General features: G+C 41.7%; 1 pseudogene; it reads right to left on the reverse strand.

The window, feature by feature from the left end:
- Positions 1-8,444: 8,444 nt before the first annotated feature.
- LOC130562544 (extracellular calcium-sensing receptor-like) lies at positions 8,445-11,655 on the reverse strand (annotated as a pseudogene).
- Positions 11,656-14,996: the final 3,341 nt, after the last annotated feature.

Genomic DNA, 14,996 nt, shown 5'->3' on the forward strand with positions numbered 1-14,996 from the left:
CCCAAAGATTGAACTCGCCTGCAGGTGCAAGATGCTATGCACCCGATTCTATAATGGTTGTTTTATAGAAACTTAATAGGGATGAACAATAGGTAGCCAATGACCTCAGCATGCAGGGGTGGAACAGATGTCTGTGTACCCTCTTGCCATTCTTTTTTTTTAAGGAAAAAAACATAAAATAAGTGTTATTGTCAATTATCCTTAAATTTTCTGATTATAACCTAAATACAACCAGAGGTATTTGTGGCTTGTGCACTCACACGTGCAACGAAAAAATAACTACAAAAATGGATTAATTCTAAGTCTCATTTAGCCTCTAAGAGGGTGGTGCTGGGTCTCCTTGCTTTACATTCTGTTAGTTAATAAGACCGATATTTGCTGCAGTTTTTCCACTGCCACGTATGAAGAGTGACATAAAGCAGTTTTGTCTAACATGCGAGAGTGCTTTAGAACATTTCCACCATATGTTGTGTGATTGGGGAAAAGGTCTGCCTTGGCCCTTATGAGGTTAAACAGAAGTATTTGGGATTGACATGGATTCTGTCGACATCTGGTTGTCACTGGGAAACTGGCAAAAGAAAGTTCAGAGAGCTTGGGAAAAGCTCAGAGACAGAAGAAATAAGTCTGTGTCCTTGAAAAGATAATGTTTATGGGGGTCTTTATGTTAAAATTAGTACAAAAATCCGGTAGAATTCTATATGATTTTGGGAAACGTGCGTGTTGCATACTTTAACTGTCCACCTGGAAACAACATAAAGCTATCTGATTGAAGAAGCTGTCGTGTTTGCATGCGTTGCAGGAAGATTTAATCACGATCGACTAGCCACTAAAGGGGCATACAGGTGGTGGAAACAAATAGGAAAGGAAGCGAAAATTTTTTAATCTTTTGCTATCCTATGACATAGTATGAGGGGCCCATCAAGCCAAAATTCATTCTAGCACTCTCACACACTCACATTCTCTTTTCGCACACAAACATTTTTCCTCTCACATTCTCCTTTCGCACACATACATTTTTCCTCTCACACACTCACATTTTCCTTTCGCGCACATACATATCTATTCACACATTTTAACGCTCACATTTATACATTTTTTCCTCTCACACACTCACATTTTCCTTTCGCGCACATACATATCTATTGGCACATTCACACATTTTAACGCTCACATTTATACATTTTTTCCTCTCACACACTCACATTTTCCTTTCGCGCACATACATATCTACTCTCACACTCACACATTTTAACGCTCACATTCATACATTTTTCCTCTTGTGCTCACATATTTTAACGCACACATTCTAATGTTTTTCTCTTATATTCATATTTTTTTACGCACACATTTATACATTTTGTTCTTATGTAAACGTATTCAAATTATACATTTAGTATTAAAAATTATGAATGTATGTAAGAAGAAAATATATGTATGTCTGAAAAAAATATGTGTGAGAAGAATGTATGTATGTGTGAGAGAGTATACTGAAAACGGAAGGTGTATGATGGAAATGGAAGGCAGATCATGCAGACGTCGCTTCCATGTATCAAAGACGCCGTAAAATGCGGCGTTTTCTATAATATTAAAATCAGCAGCGCCTTTTCAACACAGTCCAGCCCCTCCAATTAACAGAAAGACGTGTGTAGTAGAATGACGTTCTGAATAACGTTTCCTGTTTTTAACTTTATTGCGAATCATGTTTAGACTTTCATTGTGTGATATTTTACCATTGGGCACGTTTTTCCTCCCTTTCGTCTATCATAGGTGCACAAACGGCATCTTTTTGAGATTGTGTACTTTCATGACTCTGTGTACGTTCATATTTATAAGTTGTCAGCATCGGTAGCGCAGTGGACCGCGTGCGCTGCAGCAGCACAGTCTCGCGTTTAACGAAAGGAGTTCGACTCCGCGGACCGACCATATTCTTCGTTCCTTTTGAATTGTTTTATTGGGTCATGTTTTTTAATGTCGGAACACTACCCTCTTGCTGACAACTGATTAAATGACAAGAAGCGCTTATTAACAAGCCAACCGGTGTAAGGCCTTAATGCATGTAACAGCTGCGGGCTAAGTCTGCTTACTGTACAGTGGCTGTTGTGAGTATGTTTTTATTGATTAAAAATTATTTCCCATTCGAACGTGTTTGTTTTTTCTATTTACATATAGACTGTACATGCTGCCTGCACTCAGTATAAAACGCTATAAGCGTTTGACGATCAAAATTCTAAAAGTTATGGAGACTGTTCACATACAGAAACAATAAGGGAAATGCTGACAAAAAAACTATTTTTACGTTATTATTATATAGATTTTTTTTAGATGACAAAAATGGCATTTTAAAGGAAAATATAGGCCTGTTTTTATAACTTATTTATTGGTAAATACAGAACAACAAGCAGCAAATGTGCAATTACAACTAAACGTTAAACTTCCCCATATGTGCACGCAGATTATCAGGCTTTAAATTTAGGATATTTTTATTTGTTGAAATTAAACTTTGGTTAATAAAGACCAAAGACAACGCAGAGAGGCCAGTGGAGGAGGGTGGAAAAGCACCGCAGTCAGAAATGCTATCGACCAAAATAGGCTGGCGTTTGCATAAAGAGAATGTTTCATTTGATTTGATGATATTTTATTGAAAATTGTAGTAATAGTTAATGGTTTATGTATAACAACAAGTAAAGTAATGAGTAAATTACTATAAAATAATATTATGTTGGTCTGTTTTCTTGGCTATACGTAGGCTATAGGCTACGTATAGCCATCTTAAGCTAAATTTTCAAACGAAAATAAAAGGCAATTGATTAGGCTGTTTAATGCACATTTACGGATTCTCAATTACAATGAAACTCAAAATGTAATAAAAACATTGTTCACACACAGTCGGCTAACTGTGCAGAACGTATACATTATATGCAACACAAAAGCACTGGATATTTAGGTTATAATACGCTCCATCCACATCGAGCTGAGTTTCTTTATAGAAAAAACACATGCTTTGTCGAGCAAAATAAATCATATCGAAATGAAAGTTTGTTTTTCAGTCTGTTGAGGCCGGCTGAGGAGAAACACTCTCCTCCGAGTCGCGCTGCTTCAATAGCCTATACCAAATACTGCCTTCTTTTTATAGAGGTTGCTAAGCGATCACGTTTGTTAAAAACGTTTTGTATTTTGGGATGGTTATTTTGACGAGGCAGGCGAGGCTGCATTCACTTATCTCAGTTTTAATTTCGGACTTATGCATAACAGCATTATGTAAGTGATTTTGTTTAAGTGTAAGTGAGTCCGAACCTCCCCTTTGTCTCTTTTTCCCATCACACATCAGATCGTAAAGACAATTATTTAGCCCGCAGCTGTTACATGCATTAAGGCCTTACACCGGTTGGCTTGTTAATAAGCGTTTCTTTGTCATTTAATCAGTTGTCAGCAAGAGGGTAGTGTTCCGACATTTAAAAACATGACCCAATAAAACAATTCAAAAGGAACGAAGAATATGGTCGGACCGCGGAGTCGAACTCCTGTCGTTAAAAGCGAGACTGTGCTGCTGACACGCACACGGTCCACTGCGCCAACGAGGCTGACACCTCACAAACATGAACGTACACAGAGACATGAATGTACACACTCTCAAAAAGATGCCGTTTGTGCACCTATGATAAGCGAAAAGGAGGAAAAATGTGTCCAATGGAAAAATATCACATAATGAAAGTCTAAACATGTATCGCAAAAAATTTAAAACAGGAAACATTATTCAGATCGTCATTCTACTACACAGGTCTTTCTGTTAATTGGAGGGGCTGGACTGTGTAGAAAAGGCGCTGCTGATTTTAAAATTATAGAAAACGCCGCATTTTTGTCACGGTCTGGCAGAAAGAACCCAAATGCAGGCCGTGACAGAATCCAAAGGCCATAACGAACCCAGCAGGCATGAACGGTTCCCTGCGAGCCCGCCAAACTTGTTGGTTGTTTGGGCTTCGGCAGGGGGATCGCGGGGTCAGAGACTTCGCCCGGGAGTTTGTGGCTGCTGCGGGGGAGACTGAGTTCGGTGAGGCAGAGCTCAAGGTTATTTTTAACTGCTGCCTCGCCGAGCCTCTCAAACGGGCCGAGGTGGAGATGTTGAGTTCCCTGTGGTTGGGTGACATGATCAGGTATGTGGTCAACCGGGATGATCCTTGGCCTTTAGTGCCAGACTGGGTATCCACTCCCTTGGCTACGTCCGGAGGATCGCGTCCTGGCCACCCTTACCCTGGGGAACTCGGCACCTCCATCCGCCTCACCCCCCGCAGTACTCCACCACCAGCTAGCCTCCGTGGTAGGCGTGGACGGAGGGAGTCGTGGGACTCCCCGTCCGACTCCTCCAACACGGAGCTAGTGTGTCCCCCACCGCTTCCCTGCAGCCGGCCACACGTTCTGTGGGCCGGTCGAAGAGAAGAAGCCGAGGAGGGGGGCACCACCCAGGCCGGTGGTCCAGCCGGCGTCCGTCCGGTGCAGCCGGCGTCCAGTCCGGTGCAGCCGGCGTCCAGTCCGGTGCAGCCGGCGTCCAGTCCGGTGTCAGCCGCGTGCGTCCAGCCGGCGTCCAGTCCGGTGGTGCAGCCGGTGTCCAGTCCGGTGGTGCTGCCGGTCCAGTCCGTGCAGCCGTCCAGTCCTGTGTCCAGCCTGGTCCAGTCCGGCCAGTCCAGGTCCGGTGATCCAGCCGGCGTCCAGTCCGGTGATCCAGCCGGCGTCCAGTCCGGTGATCCAGCCGGCGTCCAGTCCGGTGATCCAGCCGCGTCCAGTCCGGGGATCCAGCCGGCGTCCAGTCCGGGATCCAGCCGGCGTCCAGTCCGGTGATCCAGCCGGCGTCCCGTCCGGGATCCAGCCGGCGTCCAGTCCGGGATCCAGCCGGCGTCAGCCCTGTCCAGCCGGCCTGATCCAGCCGGCGTCCAGTCCGGTGATCCAGCCGGCGTCCAGTCCGGTGATCCAGCCGGCGTCGCCAGTCCGGGATCCAGCCGGCGTCAGCCGTCAGCCGGCTTCCAGCGGCGTCAGCCTGTCCAGCCGGCCTTCCAGCCGGCGTCAAGCCATGTCCAGCCGGCCTTCCAGCCGGCGTCAAGCCTGTCCAGCCGGCCTTCCAGCCGGCGTCAAGCCATGTCCAGCCGGCCTTCCAGCCGGCGTCAAGCCATGTCCAGCCGGCCTTCCAGCCGGCGTCAAGCCATGTCCAGCCGGCCTTCCAGCCGGCGTCAAGCCATGTCCAGCCGGCCTTCCAGCCGGCGTCAAGCCATGTCCAGCCGGCCTTCCAGCCGGCGTCAAGCCATGTCCAGCGGCCTTCCAGCCGGCGTCAAGCCTTCCAGCCGGCCCTGGGAAACTGCCAGGGCCAAAGACTGTTCCCCCGAGGACTCCCCTAAGTCCCCCAGGACTCCGCGCCCTCGAGGCAGCCGGGGACTGGGACTTTTCCCCACCCTATGGACTGCCCCCTATGGGCCCTTGTTTGGTCCCTCCCCCCCTCCCATGTTTGTTATTTTTGATGTCTCACCCAAGTCCTGTTGTTGTCTGTCTGTTTCCCTTATTTTGTTTCTTTGTTTTGCCTTGTCCTGTCTGTCTCCCAGTCTGTCATGTCTTGTTTGTCAACCCCTTGGTGAACACCTGGGGGTGTTCATTAAGGGGGGGGGGCTCTGTCACGGTCCCACCGTCTTGTTTATGAAATTCTAGTCGTGTGGTGGGATCGGGGCAGAGTCCTTAGGTTATGTGTGGAGAGAAACATATTGTTGTCCGTTTGACAAAATATACGTTCTCTCCAGTGTCTTGTCATTGGCCCATTCCTCTCGTTTCCTCGTATCTTTCCCTGAGTGTTTAATGTCTCACACCTGCCCCATGTCGTTATCCCTCGTTTGTGTTTCCTATAAATACCCTCTTGTTTCTTTGTCTTGTGCTCGTGCATTGTATGTATGTGGTGTGCGTTGTGTACTCATGTCATGTCCAACCGTAGCGACTGTTCCTGTTTCGGTTTTTGTAGTAAGTGTTAGTTTAGTTTGTCAAGTGTTTATTCAGTCTTGTGTTTAGTCAGTCTTCGTTCTGTGCTTGTTTATTATTTCTTGTTGCTGTTTTACCCCATCGTGGGTCCTTGTTTTGTGTTGTTTAATAAATATCTTGTTTAACCCCTTCACTGCCTGCCTGCGCTTGGGTTCTTCTGCCAATCGTGACAATTTTACGGCGTCTTTGATACATGGAAGCGCCGTCCGCATGACCTGCCTTCCGTTTCCATCATACACCTTCCGTTTTCACTATACTCTCTCACACATACATACATTCTTCTCTTACATACATATTTTTTTAGACATACATATATTTTCTTCTTACATACATTTATCATTTTTAATACTAAATGTATACTTTGAATACGTTTACATAAGAGCAAAATGTATAAATGTGTGTGTAAAAATATATGAATATAATAGAAAAACGTTAGAATGTGCGAGTTAAAATGTGTGAGTGTGAGAGTAGATATGTATGTGCGCGAAAGGAAAATGTGAGTGTGTGAGAGGAAAAAATGTATAAATGTGAGCGTTAAAATGTGTGAATTTGAGAATAGATATGTATTTGCGCGAAAGAAAAATGTGAGTGTGTGAGAGGAAAAATGTATGTCTGCGAAAGGAGAATGTGAGTGTGTGAGAGTGCTAGAATGAATTTTGGCTTGTACGGCACCTCATACTATCCTAAAGAATATTGTGTTCATATGCCAAACTTTTGCGCTTCCCAAGAATATTTTTCTTTCCCTTAGAAAACTTTCGCATTTCCCAGAGATTATTTTGCGCTCCCTTCTGCAAACTTGAGCTCCGACTTTGATGAGAAGGCTTTCACCCAAAGCATAACTGGAGGACTGGATCCCCGAGGCGTACCTGGAGGACTTGACCCAGGGCAAAAACACTGGCTGACAACAACAGAGGAGAAGGAGGCTGGGTGGGACTGTCTTGGAGGCTGAAGAGGAGGTGCTGTCTGGCATTCCGGGAGTAAAAAGGTGGGTGAAAAAACACCACTATAAACTTACTTTGCAGTCTGTGAGTATATAAACCAAGCACACGATGATGAAGTATAATCCAATAGGGTTTAATAATTCCACATGAAAGACAGGAGCAAACACACATGTAACAAGTCAAAACCGTACATTGAACTCAAGAAAATACAGGGCTTAATACATAGAGCAAACAAAGAAACTAATTAACAGAACAGAAACTAGGTCAAACAAGACAGGACAAACAGAATGAACAAATAGTCCATACTGTTGCAACTGGCAGCTACTTTAAAAAGGCTGTTTTTTAGGGCTGGTTAGGGCAGAGGTTCCCAAACATTTCAGCCCACGACCCCCAAAATAACAGTGCCAGTGACACAAGACCCCCCACTATCCTCGGAGGTGGTTATAGTATAAAAATGTTTCGCACAACTGCGCACATGTGCTTATTATTAGGTCTATCCAAACACGTGCATAATGACAACACAAAAGAAAACAGACCAACATAATATTATTTTATAGTAATTTACTCATTACTTTACTTGTTGTTATACATAAACCATTAACTATTACTACAATTTTCAATAAAATGTCATCAAATCAAATGAAACATTCTCTTTATGCAAACGCCAGCCTATTTTGGTCGATAGCATTTCTGACTGCGGTGCTTTTCCACCCTCCTCCACTGGCCTCTCTGCGTTGTCTTTGGTCTTTATTAACCAAAGTTTAATTTCAACAAATAAAAATATCCTAAATTTAAAGCCTGATAATCTGCATGCACATATGGGGAAGTTTAACGTGGTTTTGTAAATTGACTTTCCGCACATAACCTAATGCAGTTGCTAATGCCGCTAATGTGACATAATCACCTGAGGGGTCACAATCGAGGGTAAGAAAATTTGAAAAGCTGACAGCACAATTCGAAAACTAGATTTTCTTAACCAGATTTTCCTTTTTGTGCATAATTTTCATTTTGGTTAGTGTCCAATCAAAACAATACACAGTAAGCTATACTTTATACCTCTAAGTTGCTTACAGAAAGCATACTCAGTGGTGTTAGAATAACTTGTTAAAACTTTTTTAATCTGGTAATGCCTCTCTCCTACTAATGTTACCTCTATACATGAGTTGGGATAGGATGTGAAAGCACATGTAATTTTACAATCTCATTCATTTCACAACTTTACTCTTTGTTTTAATACTACAGAGCATAACCAACCCAAAGACAACATCACAGAGACGCTGGGCCTTTTTGCTTTTGTGATAAAATTGGGTTTATTTGGAGTTTGTTAGTGTCAAACTAGGAACATCATGAAGAAATTAATTAATAGAGTTAAGTGGTCACTATTGTTTAGGAATAAATCAAAGCTTTCAGAGGCATCAGTCTTGCTAGATAAGACTTACAGAGTTGCATTTTACTGGTGTGTTGTATTTAGTATGTTAGTTACTTTAGTATGTGTTACTTAATAGTACTTGGTGCTTTTCCCATCAAATTTTGCTTAGTATTTTGTTGAGGCTTAAACAGGATGATGTAACATTTAGGTGCAAATATACAGAATAATAAACTAAAACTTGAGGCTAAAATGGCAAATATCTCCACAGCTACAGTGAATTTTCTAGGAGAACTGACATAATATGGAATAAATGTGATCCACACAGCACAGAATATGAGCATACTGAATGTGATGAATTTAGCTTCATTGAAGTTATCAGGCAGCGTCCGAGCCAGAAAAGCCAGAATGAAGCACAAGAGAGCCAGTAGACCAATATAACCCAGTACAGCCCAGAAACCAACAGTAGAACCCAGACTGCACTCAAGAATGATCTTCTCCTTATAATATTTCATATTTTTGTAGGGAAAAGGAGGAGATATGGTTAGCCAAAGCACACAGATAAGAACCTGTATAAGTGTAAAGGCAAGAACACTGAGTCTCTGTTGTACAGGCCCAAACCATTTCATGACATTACTTCCTGGAAGTGTGGCCTTAAAGGCCATTAACACAACTATTGTTTTCCCCAGAACACAAGAGATACAGAGGACAAAAGTGATCCCAAACGCTGTGTGATGTAACATACAGGACCACTCAGTGGGGCGACCAATGAAAGTAAGTGAACAGAGAAAACACAGAGTCAATGAGAAGAGCAGCAGGAAGCTCAGCTCTGAGTTGTTGGCTTTTACTATGGGGGTGTCCTTCTTACTGTAAAACAGGACTGTGACCAGTACAGTTATTCCTGCTCCAAACAGTGAGAAAAAGACTAGCACTAAACCCATAACTTCTGTGAATGACAGAAACTCTACTGCCTTTAACACACATTTATTTTTCTTCTCATTAGACCAGAATTCCCCTGGACACTGCATACAGTTATTTGAATCTGGAAGAAACAGATTGTGATCACCATAGTTAGACACAAAAGAACATATATTCCATATTCTGGACTCCTTTGATAAGAAACTGTATCCTGAACAGCAGAAGGAGAACACAAACGGAACAACTAACTATTTGTTCTTGAATCTTTGATTTGGGCTGAAGTTTACCTGTCTCATTACTGATTTCTCCATCTGCACATGAAATACAGTCATAACAGCAGACAGGTCTTCCTTTCTGTACAGCCTTCCTAGTGCCCGGAGGACAACTCTCACAGCACACAGACCTTGGCTTCTACATGGGTTACCATATTATAAACAAATAATTTAGACAGACTACAAAAAATTTAAAAATGACAGTATTTTTGAGACAGAATCTTAGATTTTTTGTTCAGCATGGTATTTTCAGTTTGCATATAAAAGTTTTTTCTTTTGCCAGTTAAAAAAACACTATAGGATAAACATTTAGCGTACCTCCAGCTGTCCTCCAGCCCAGATGATGTTTTCAGTGTTAAGCACAAAGCGCTGGTCAGGGGGCAGTGAGGCATCATAGTAACCCACTGCTTTAAACTGAATTGATCCATCAGAGTCCTGCTGCCAGTTCACAACTTCATACTGGGGTACTGCTTCACCACTGCTCTCAAACCATACACGATCTCCAAACTTTACAGTGAAATTGACCTTTTTCAGAGTCTCGACCACCTAGTAAAAAGTGTTTTGTAATATTATCACTGAGACGTTTTACCACATTGTTAGATATAAATGTAAAAACATTGTTTTTCTTTAAAACTTGTCTAGCTAAATTTTACCTGTTGTGGTTGTATTGTCAGGCCTTTTTTCACAACCTTTATTTTCTTTGCACTTGAGCAGACTGTGTAGTGCATAAGCCACAGCATACACTGCTTTGTACACATTACTTGAATATCTTTGTTCGGGCACATCTTCATTGTAATTCTTAAACAAAAGTAGATCCTGATCTCTGCTGCAGTTGAATTCAGCTTTAGATGCATTCCCATCTCTTTGTGAGCATGAAAAAGGTTTTTCCCAGAATGATTTTATAACATAATCTGCAAATCCATTTATATGACTTTTTCTCGCTGCAAAGCCCAGTGATCCTCCCATCACATGAAAACTGTTTGGAGTGATATAATCTTTTGCAGTTATCCATGCTTCAGCACCAATCATTTGTAGTCCTGTAATATTTTGAATTCTTAACTGTTTAATTAGCAATCCCATATCAAGAAAGGATATAAATGCTACAATCACTTTTGCAGTTCCTTGTTTCATTATATCTATGACTTTTTTTATTTTGTCAGGCTCTGTTCTGTAGAATTTCACAGAGTACTCTACACAAATCCCCTCATCTTGTGCTGTTTTCAGAAATTTGGCCATTCCATTGTTTCCATAGTCATTGTCACTGTTCACAGTTCCAATCCAAGACCAACCAAAGTGTTTGACTATGTGTGCAAGTGCTCTGCTCTGATGATAATCACTAGCAATAGTTCTGAAGAAAGATGGGTGTTCTTTCCTATTACTGAGACATTCACATGTGGCTAAAGGACTTATCTGAAAAATATAAAAAGGATGTCAAGAAAAACACTCATTGGTCTAGTCAATGTGTCAAACGTTTGCTTTTATTCCTTCTCACCACTGGGATTTTAAAAGGTCCTGTTGTTCTGGACAGATAAACGGTTGTGGAAGACTCTGTATCTCCTATGATAGCATGTACAGGAGTCTGTCCGTTGCATCTGTCTCTTGCTTCAAACTCATGTCCATCCATCACTGCCATATTTGCACTCATAGAAGACAATCTTGAACCACAGGTATCATAGATTCTATAGCCAATAGAAACATTTGGGAGAAGAGTTTCACTTCTATTAATCTCTTCAATGGCAAATGTCATAATTTGAGCCATCCGAAAATCTCTTAGATTCACACTGTAAAGACATTAAACCAGTAGAGTTAAATACAAATGCAATACATAATTAAACAAATAAGGAGAAAAAGTAACATTTTTGTTATTTATATTTCACATTTCCTGCTTAAAATGTCATGATAGTTTGCTGAAATATTTCTCAAAATCTTCCATTGTAACAAACCTAAAGCATGTCAGAAGCTGAGGTTTTTGTGTGAACTCAAATGAAGGTAATGTTTCCTCTCTGTGGATTGCAAACAGTCCTCCAATAATCAGTTCTCCATCCTTGGAAAGCAATGGGTATTTATTGTCTCCAATAATTCGGCAAAGTGTGTTTTCTGCCTTTGCATAAAGGTGATGGCAAAGGAGTGTGTACAAAAAGATAAGCATCTCAAAGACTGAGTTTGCCAGCAGGCGCCAAAATGCAGTTGACATGATACATTATCTACCTTTTTATAGACTTAATTAATATTGAGAAACGGCATAGCCAATAACCTCATATAGGGCAGGGCATAACTGATTTTTTTTTTTTGCCACAGAACTAAGGCACTGGCTGTGTCTCAATCAGATCCCTAGCACCCAAGTTCGTGGATCAGTATAACATGTACATGTTTTTTTTTTTTGTTGCACTGGTAAGGACTCTGGCTCAGTACACATTGGGACACTGATGACTTATTTTTCTATGACGTGACTGCATCGGCGTATTGTGATACTTATTTATCTAAAACAGGCAAAACCGACATCTCTCTGACTTCATTTTTTAAATACTGGTTAAAGTGCATTATGAAAAACAATTTGATTATTCTGTTCAATATCTGTGCATAAATTTAGTCGAGTATTCATTTTGGTAACATTTTACATTAAGGTTCCCCTTATAAAGCAATTGTAAATGTGTTCATTAATGATTAATAAGTCATTTACAAATGCATCATGAAGCAGTTATAACTGGGTAAATGAAAAGGATTCTAACGAAATACCTGCCAAATAGTGAGCCATTTTTAACTCACATGTTATAAATGCTTAATAAATGTATTCATTCATTATTTATTTGCAAAATAGGCTGTCAGACTGGAGACTTTAGGGTGTTAAGTTGTTTTATCTTATTATTGTATATTTCATATCTTATGTCACTTTTCAAACCATATTTCTTGCTCCGATTCCGAATGTCTTACGGTTCCCTCCGGAATGCCTTCAGATCATGATGCTTATCCAAAGCAGTTTTTTTCTTGTTTACCAAGATAAATTCATCAAACTTGTGATTACTTTTTAACAATAAATGCACAAAGGTAGTCGTAAACTTATTTGTTTATAATGTTTTATTAATGATTCAATTACTTCCAATAGTTAATAAAAACCAGAAAACATGTATGTATTATTTATTGTAGAAACAGAATGCTTGCTCACAAGGCTACATGTCTGATGTGAATCATATATTTAGAAGTATTGACAGCCCATGAAAGTGCACTTTAAAGAAAAGTGGATGCCTGTGAAGTATTCATTCACAACTTCAAACACCTAACTTATAAATGTTAAGAGTCATAAAATATTAGCAAATCATGAAAGTGTGCCTTAATATAGTGGATTCGTGTGAACCAATTATTAATGAGTTATGAACATACACCTAAATGTAAAGTGATCACCTGTGAACCATTTATTCTTGAGTTATGAACGTTAGTAACCTGTGAAAATGCAACTTTAATAAATGGTTTACATGAATCCACTATATTAAGGCACTCTTTCATGGTTTGCTAAAATGTGTTTTGAAGTCGTGATCTCCGGAGCAGTGGGCAGCTATCACTGCAGCGCCCGGGGAGCAAACGGATGTTAGGTGCCTTGCTCAAGGGCACATCAGTCGCTACCTGCTGTCCCCGGAAATCAAACCAGTGACCTTCTGGTTACGAGTCCGACTCCCTAACCACTAGGCCACAACTTCCACAAGTTGATTGATGTCAGGGACAGCCACAGACCAGAGACATGTAGGAATGCACTCACGGATGTTTACTGAATACAACTGAATTCAAGAGAACTACAAATACAATGACGCGACAACACCATAATGGGGAGAACAGATTGATTTAATAAAGAGTGCTTAACTGTGTCTGAATCTGCTGCTAGTGCACGCCTAGTGCACTATATCAGGTGTCCTCCATTTTGTAGTGTTGTCCGAATTCTGAGTGAACAACTCATTCCCTACGTTCGTTGACTCATTTTTACCCACAATGCATGAGATGTACGATCACTATTTCCCATGACACAGCGCAAATCAACCTCTTAAATAGAATTACCAGGAGGAAAGTAACCGTTAATGCCACGAATGTATGTTAACACTGTCTACACCGTGAGCGATGCAATACGACACATGGCTTGTTCTAATGGGATTGTCACGTCGTGCCACGCCACATCCAGTGTGGACAAAATCTAAAATTATAATTGGTTCTAATGCATTCTATTGTCTTTTGTCACGTCGCATTGCTCCACGTCCAGTGTAGACATGATGATATACACTTGTGTTTGTTCTTGTTGACAGTTATTTTCTACTTTTTTAAAAATAAACAGATTAAATGAATGTTATAGACAATTGTGTTTCATTTAAAATATATTAAATAATTGTATTAAACATTATAAATAAACGTGATAAACATTATTTTGTTCTATTTATCATAAACTATTATAATAAACGTGACAAATAAGGTGAAAATAAACTTTTTTACAGTACAATTTTTAAAAATCTATTTAAGCGATATGACGAATGTCCATGACAGTAGGCTACTGTCGGACACAGGGTATATTATGTCAGTGGCAAGAGTGCACCATACCGTCACGCTGGCTAGAGAGGACGATCCATCTCGGTTATGCGATCCAGTTCACCAGGCGCCGCCCAAGTTTCGGGGCATTCTCCACACCTTGGTTCGAGGGGAGAACGCCCCCGTGCTTTGAGACGAGGTTGCCGCCCTTCTGGTGTAAGGTGCAATCGAACCCGTCCTTCTAACCGAGATGTCTTCTGGGTTCCCTTTCTGTCGGTCTCTCGACGTTGTGTCGAACCGACAGAATGGGGTTTGTCTTGAGAACCTATCATCTTCTGAGTATTTAGAAAAGGCCAATGAAAATTGGCGAATGAAATTTGCATGCTGGGCTCCTCCCCGGATGTCCGGGTATAAGAGGGAAGCCAGCGTGCTCATTCATTCACCTTTTGTTCTTCAGAGCCTACGCATATGATGAGCTTCTCTACGATCTTTGGTGATCATTTTTCTGCTGGAATCTACGACGTGGACAGCGGACGGTCCCTTCCTGCAGTGACTCTCCCCTGGGCGTCTCGGCAGTTCCGGAGGTGTTCGAGCAAATTTCCTTTCTAAACGAGCAAATTTCTCCAGTGTGTCATGTCCCGCTGTTCTCATGGGTGCAACACACTCATCGAGGAGGGGGACGGACATGATGCCTGCTTCCAGTAAGCTGGGGCAGACGTTGTGGATACGTACTGCCTGCACTGCGGGCGGTGATGATTCAGACGTTGCGTCACGGGTGGCTGTGTTCCCACGGGACCACATCGTTTGCTCCCCGTTCTGTGGTGGCAGGACTACGGCAAGCAGCGAGGTTGATATGAGGATTACTGTGAGCGATAATCCACCAGCCACTGGCTCACGGACCGTTCACACCTCGTCTTTTTCCTCAATCACGTATTCGGACACGATGCGAGATGATGAGATGTCTCTTGCAGCATCGGGGGGTGACGT

This window comes from Triplophysa rosa, linkage group LG12, assembly GCF_024868665.1.
Source record: "Triplophysa rosa linkage group LG12, Trosa_1v2, whole genome shotgun sequence".
Taxonomy (NCBI): domain Eukaryota; kingdom Metazoa; phylum Chordata; class Actinopteri; order Cypriniformes; family Nemacheilidae; genus Triplophysa; species Triplophysa rosa.